Source organism: Salvelinus fontinalis, chromosome 15 (genome assembly GCF_029448725.1).
Source record: "Salvelinus fontinalis isolate EN_2023a chromosome 15, ASM2944872v1, whole genome shotgun sequence".
NCBI classification, from domain to species: domain Eukaryota; kingdom Metazoa; phylum Chordata; class Actinopteri; order Salmoniformes; family Salmonidae; genus Salvelinus; species Salvelinus fontinalis.
Window position 1 is genome coordinate 41,651,590 of NC_074679.1, and position 7,282 is coordinate 41,658,871.

Genomic DNA, 7,282 nt, shown 5'->3' on the forward strand with positions numbered 1-7,282 from the left:
GTTGAGGGGTGAGTCTGAGATTGTCGAGGAGTTATTGGACAGATTGGAGGAGAGTGAACGAAGGGGAGATGAGACATTCGAGGAGTTGTTGACAAAATTGGAGGAGAGTGAAGAGAGAGAGCTGTTGGTTTGGCAGAGTATGCATGGCATTCGCCCTGAGGAGCGTGTTAGCTGTCCGATGCCACCTGTGTCAGTTCCTCGTACTCAGCCTGAAACTTGTGTTAACATTCATTTGTATTACACAGTCATTGTGTGATAGGCTACTGTAAAAACAATGTCAATACCATGAAAATGAGACACAGCCTACTTTTTTGCCTGTGTGTGTTGTGCTCGGAATGGAGATTTACTGATATTCGTGGAAGATTTAAATTAGCTACTGCCATGTAGGAAATTTCTCATCAGCTATGACTGTAGAATATTCATTTAGTTGATCTAGTTTGCTTTTCTGAAACTCTCCCACACAGAAAATATTGTGTACCTGGAGAAGTGGCAGCTCATTGAGTACTGTCACAAATGACAGAAATGTAGCCTAGTTCTAATTATTGAAGTGTAAGCTATGAAGCCTGAAAGAATCTTTGATAAGCTAGTGGTGCACATCTTGCCAAGCTGATATGTTCGCGTTGGTAGGCGCAAATTATGTGTAGGCCTACTGCAGCTATGGCTGTATTTCTTATACACATGTTGTAGTAGGACCAATCTACCTTGTGTTATTAGGGCTCTAAAGCAATAAAAGTTGTTTATAAAATTACAAAAACAGAAATACCTTATTTACATAAGTATTCAGACCCTTTAATATGAGACTCTAAATTGAGCTCAGGTGCATCCTGTTTCCATTGATCATCCTTTATGTTTCTACAACTTGATTGGAGTCCACCTGTGGTAAATTCAATTGACTGGACGTGATATGGAAAAGAATACACCTGTCTATATAAGGTCCCCCAGTTAACAGTCAGAGTAAAAACCAAGCCATGAGGTCGGAATTGTCTGCAGCATTGAAGGTCCCCAAAAACACAGTGGCCTTCATCATTCTACAATGGAAGAAGTTCGGAACCACCAAGACTCGTCCTAGAACTGGCCGCCCGGCCAAACTGAACAATCTGGGGACAAGGGCCTTGGTCAGAGAGGTGACCAAGAACCCGATGGTCACTCTGACAGAGCTCTGGAGATCCTCTGTGGAGATGGGGGAACCTTCCAGAAGGACAACCATCTCTGCAAGCACTCCACCAATCAGGCCATTATGGTAGAGTGGCCAGACAGAATCCACTCCTCAGTAAAAGGCACATGACAGCCAAGTTGGAGTTTGCCAAAAGGCACCTAAAGGACTCTCAGAACATGACAAATAAGATTATCTCGTCTGATGAGACCAAGATTGAACTCTTTGGCCAGAATGCCAAGCGTTGGCACCATCCCTACGTTGAAGCATTGTGTCGTGTCTTTGGCTATGTCGGATTAAGTGTTATGACATGCTATTCTATAAAATACTTTCTCCGTAATTAATATTACCTGATTGAGCTAATCATGTAAATGTAATTAACTAGAGAGGAGGGGCACCACGAAATAATATTTATAGAGCTGTTATCTTCCGAATAAACTCTTGAAGACCTAGTAATATTTTACATCAATAGCAGTCAGTATTAATCGTCACCTTATTTCAGTTTCATCTGAAAGTTGTAAATTCATGGTTATCTTCACGAACCCTGGCTAACAAGTTGAATCAGCAATACAAAAATTGGGTTTAATTATTTATTTACTAAATACCTAACTAAATCACACAGAATTACATATACACAGAATAAATCATACCTTGATTAGAAATTACTTCATAAAGGAAAACGTCCCTAGCGGGCGGAACAGATATGACAGCTTGTTACACAAAAGAAAAGGGGTTTGAGTGAAAGAGCGGGAAGACTGAGGAAAAGGGCGAAGCTGTGTTATCGTAAATGCAATATCTTATGCATTCTAAATTACCGCCCATTTGGAAAAGGAAAATGCAATAAACATTTACTCTGAGCTGTGCTTCGGTAGGTTGGTGGTAGATGGAAGGCCGTGTTGCCCAACCGGGTCCTTTGTCCTTTGAAGAATGTCTCTGCTGCTGCTGCTGAGTGGTAGACTAGATACTCTGTCTGTCCTAATTTACGTTTGCAGCTGCTGTTGCTAACAATGTCTAGGAGGTTTCACTTCTACAGTGAATAAGAGTTCAAAGTTCATACCATTCGCAACCAAAGCACATGCGGAGGTTGGCTTCGTTCTGTAGTTATTATCTGAACCATTCTGACATAGGACCGTCGTCCTCACATCCTCGGAACAGGAGGTTAAATTTTTGTCAATGGCTTATATAGTGGAGGGAGAGGGGTGTTTCTGAAAAGTTTATAACCCATGTCTCTTCACAGGGGCGGGCCACTGGTTGAGCAGAGCTCTAAACTTATGAAAACCCAAATCTCTCATTTGGAAGCTAAAATTACATTTAATCTCTTCACAAATAATTTAATATTCAAACATTTGAATTAAACAACAATTCCATGTGAATCCGATACCTCTGATGTGCAGACTTTCCATAGTAGAGTTTATGTAATTTTATCATTGATGAGAATGTGCCAGATGACAACCGAACTGACATAATATACCTTAAGTACCACCGCATATGTTCACTTGGTCGTATTACCAGAATATAGTTCATTTCCCCCCAACTTCTGATGTTCCCAGAATCTCTATGTTAACCAAAGGGGCTTTCTAATGTCACATCAGAGTAGGGAGAGGAAAGGGGGGGTGAGAGGTATTTATGACTGTCATAAACCTACCCCCAGGCCAACATCATGACAGGTGGCAGCATCATGCTGTGAGAATGTTTTTCGGCGGGAGGGACTAGGAGACTAGTCAGGATCAAGGGAAAGCAAAGTACAGAGAGATCCATGATGAAAACCTGCTCCAGAGCGCTCACCTTCCAACAGGACAACGACCCTAAGCATACAGCCAAGACAACGCAGGAGTGGCTTTGGGACAAGTCTCTGAATGTCCTTGAATGGCACAGCCAGAGCCCGGATTTGAACCCGATCGAGCATCTCTGGAGAGACCTGCAAATAACTGTGCAGCGACGCTCCCCATCCAACCTGACAGAGTTTGAGAGGATCTGCAGAGTAGAATGGGAGAAACTCCCAAAATATAGGTGTGCCAAGCTTGTAGCCTCATACCGAAGGCTATAATCGCTGCCAAAGGTGCTTCAACAAAGTACTGAGTAGAGGGTCTGAATGTGATATCCGTTTTTTATTTGTAATACATTTGCAAACATTTCTAATAGTCAACATTTTCATGTGTATTACACGATTTTCATCACAATGCATTTGTTGTGTATTACACAATTTTCTTTCTTCGTAACGAATTTCTGTACATTACACAAATTCCGATTTGTTGTGGCTAACGTTAGTTAGGCTAACTAGGTGGCTAACGTTGGTTAGGGGTTAAGGTTAGGGCTAGTTAACATGCTAGCTAAGTAGTTAAAGGGTTCGGTTTAGTAGTTCGGTTAAAATTGTTAGGGTTAGGGGAAGGCTAACATGCTAAGTAGTTGCAAAGTACCTCAAAAGTAGTATGTAGTTGCAAAGTAGCTAACTAGCAAAAATGCTAAAGTTATCGATGATGAGATTCAAACACACAACCTTTGGGTTGCTAGTGTCAGGACCCGGTGTGAGAAACAGTCACTAATAGTCGGCAGAACCCAGAAGATGAGGCAGACACAGCAGTACTAGAGACGGTGGTTTAATCAAGGTAAAAGATCTTCAGGCAAAAAATATAAATCCACAACGTCAAAAGTAAAGCCAAGAGAAAAAATGGATAACCTCCAAAATACAAAGAAATCCACAAAGTTGTAAGAACAGCAGGGAAAAACAAACCTCAAAAGACTAATCAAAAAATAAACAAGAACAAAACCAGAGTACCTCTGGAAAATCCAACTAGAGAAATATATGTTCACAGCATGGCTGGGGCTGGGTGCTAACATACAAACACAGAGCAAAGAACTGAGGAACACTCAGGGTTTAAATACCTACAAGAAAATGAGGCACAGGTGCAAACAATAACTAGAACAAGGGAAAAACAAAAGGTTCAAAAAGGCGCAATGGGAGCATCTAGCGACCAAAACCTGAATAGTCCTGGCCAAAACCTGACAGCTAGACCTTCAAGTTATACGCCCATCCATCCTCTCCTCTGTCTTAAGTACCCTACTGACATTATCTGTGATAGTAATGCACTGTATACAAAATTGTGTACTGCACATGAAAAAATGTACTTTTACTGGTGCCTGTCACAATTTTCCAAAAGCAATTGGTGTCTATTTCAGAATAATCTGTGATACTGGGTTGGTGTGGTGGCTTCTTGGGCAGTGTTCAGGGTTAGAGTAGTTACAATTGGTGATATCTGTGCTGCAGCGAATTGGGGTTACCCACATGCCTTTGTGAGGTTTTATCACTTGGATGTAACTGCTCCTAGTGTTGCTCATAGTGTTCTTATGGCTGTGTCCAGAAGTGGGTGTTCGGCAGCACTCCGGTTGCAAATGTATCCCAGGAAACCACAGTTCCCCTGTGGGATTGAGCCTTGGGCTGCCTTGGTGTCAGGCAGCAAGCAGATTTCACGTTTATCTGGGTTACCACAGTTTCCCTGTGGGTTTGAACCTTGGGCTGCCTTGATGTGCAGCAGCACGCAACGTGCACATTTATCAGGGTTAACACATTTCCCTGTGGGTTTGAACCTCGGGCTGGTTCATCAACTCTGATTGATGCTATGCAGCGCTTGTGCGATTCCTTATACTAGTTCGGACATTTCAGGCTCGCAAGGTAAGTATTGTTCTTGGAACCGTGGGTTCTAGGGGCTTCACTGGCAGTGTGTTGTTGCACTTATAAGTTCTGATTCCCTATATGGGTCTCTGACAGTTCAAGCCTAATGAGGCTCTGACAGTTCTGGCTTCTCCGGTAAGTATTTAGGAAAAAGGTGGCTTCTGTAATCCCTTTTTGGAGCCGGTGGAACCTGTGTGTGGTTGGGCTGCCGTGGGCCTCCTAGTTTGGTATCCTCTGAGTCAGCAAGCCAGACAAAATTAAACGGGCCTATTTATATAATGAATATGAATTCTGAGGGCAGAAATGATTAAAAATGAAAGCATCAGACCTCACACTAAAGGCTTCAATCATACAAAAGTTATACTTAAATCCGAACTGGTTCTTTAGCAGGTTAGTAAGAATGTCTCACCCCATGTTCAAGAATGCTCTAGAACACACACCTCGGTACTACAGGTGGCCCGGGACCAGTTTAAAAAATGTATGGAAGTACCAGTCAAAAGTTTGGACACACCTACTCATTCAAGGGTTTTTCTGTCTTTTTTTATTATTTTCTACATTGTAGAAAACTATGAAATGACACATATGGAATCATGTAGTAAACAAAAAAGTAGCCACCCTTTTCCTTGATGACAGCTTTGCACACTCATGGCATTCTCTAGTCTACAAGTAGGGTGAGTCAACTTTTTTTTAACTTGCCCACGCACACACACATACCATGGATATTTAGCGACATCGATTGGCATCTTTAAGTTTGTTTTCACAGTATTAAACTAAGCGTATATAGTTCAGTTGATTTGACGATGTTTCAGTAGTGTAAGTAAATTGTTTGTTTGTTACATGCAATATTCGCTTTATAGACTTCAACGGACAGATGTTGCTCTCCGGCTTTGTGATGAAACAAACGTATGCGAGGTTGAAATGTATTCCTCCACTGTGTGACTTTTTGTTGTCTCAACCTTAATTGTATATCCCAGTGGCGTATGAACAAATGGGTTATAGAACAAACAGTACAATTATCACACCATATGTTGTAATATTTTTCCTGGTTTTGCTTCCCCACCCACACACCGATACTGTTTGTTGATATACATGTGCCGCTTTCATCCAGTTATCAAGTTGGACATTTCAAAGTTTCCTAGTTCTGACTAGCACATGAACACGGCATCAATAACAGCAATTAACTCTCTCTCTTTTTAATTTTTAATTTGACTGCCCTAGTTTAAATCCACAGCAATAAAATCACTTCAAAAAATCTGATGGCATGATAGCGCAGACTGCTGGCCCTCAGGTTAGGCCGTCAGGCTCTACATGCAATTTTGATCAAACACAATTTTGCAATTGCAAAGACTAAAAGCACTAATTATTTATTTATACACTTCGCCAAAAGTGTATCACATCTGTATAGGTGACTTACACTCCGAGGTGATAGATGGCGCCAGCAAATCCACTCATCATCCATCAAGGATGTGAGGGCACCACAGATGGCACTGCAGCCCAGTCAGTGGTATCTGTGATCCTTGGGACGTCCCTAACCTTTACCATTTTAAACGTCAACTTCAATGGTGTAGGGACGGGGGATCTGATACTGACTACGCTCAGGCGCTGCATGATTACATTGGCTTTCTTTCCTGCCCGAGCCAAGACGTGTGTCAACAAAATTTGTAACCATCGGGGTTGTTGTAGGCACGTTATTGGGGACATGAGCAGAAATCCGGTATGGGAAAATGGAGTCCCTAGAGAAAGCAAGTACAAGATGGGTGTCAGGGATGGAGCTGCAATATTATCACAGGGAGACGTGTACTTGGTAAACGGAGAAGGAATGGAGGGAAAACGAGAGGGAGAAGAGGTCTAAGAGAGTGAGGGTAGAAGAGGGTGATCTTGAGTCAGATAAAAATGGTGGGAAAAAGGGAGATGGTTTGTCAAAGAAGAATGGTAGAAAGTGTAAGCAGAGGGAGCTGAAGACAGGAGGAGAAATAGAAGTGAATGAGGGTGAAGCATCGGAGGTGGTAGGTGCAGTAAAGTTATCGGAGACCGAGGTATGCACAGTAAAGTTATAGGAGACCGAGGTATGCACCAAGGATCAGGATGAAGAAGAGTCTGTGACAGTAGGAGTGAAGTTTATGTAAAAAGTGGATTCTTGCCTTTTGGCTGATCAATTTGTGGTTTCACGGTGGGTGGAAAAAAAAGTTGGGTCATGTGGAATCGATGAGGGTAACTAGAAGTCGTCTAGAGATAATTGTTTGTGTTTTTGTTGGGCAGAGGAAGAATGCGCTCAAAGTAAAATGAATGGGGGCAAGAAAAGTTGATTGTTTCATTCTCAAGAAAAGGGCACCAATGAAAGGAGTGATAACTGGAGTAGCAGTAGATATAAATGTTGACCAGCTGAGGGCAAATACTCCCGGTGTATGTGATGCTCGTCGTTTGATGCGACGCAGACAGGGTGGTGAGAGTGGGGAAAC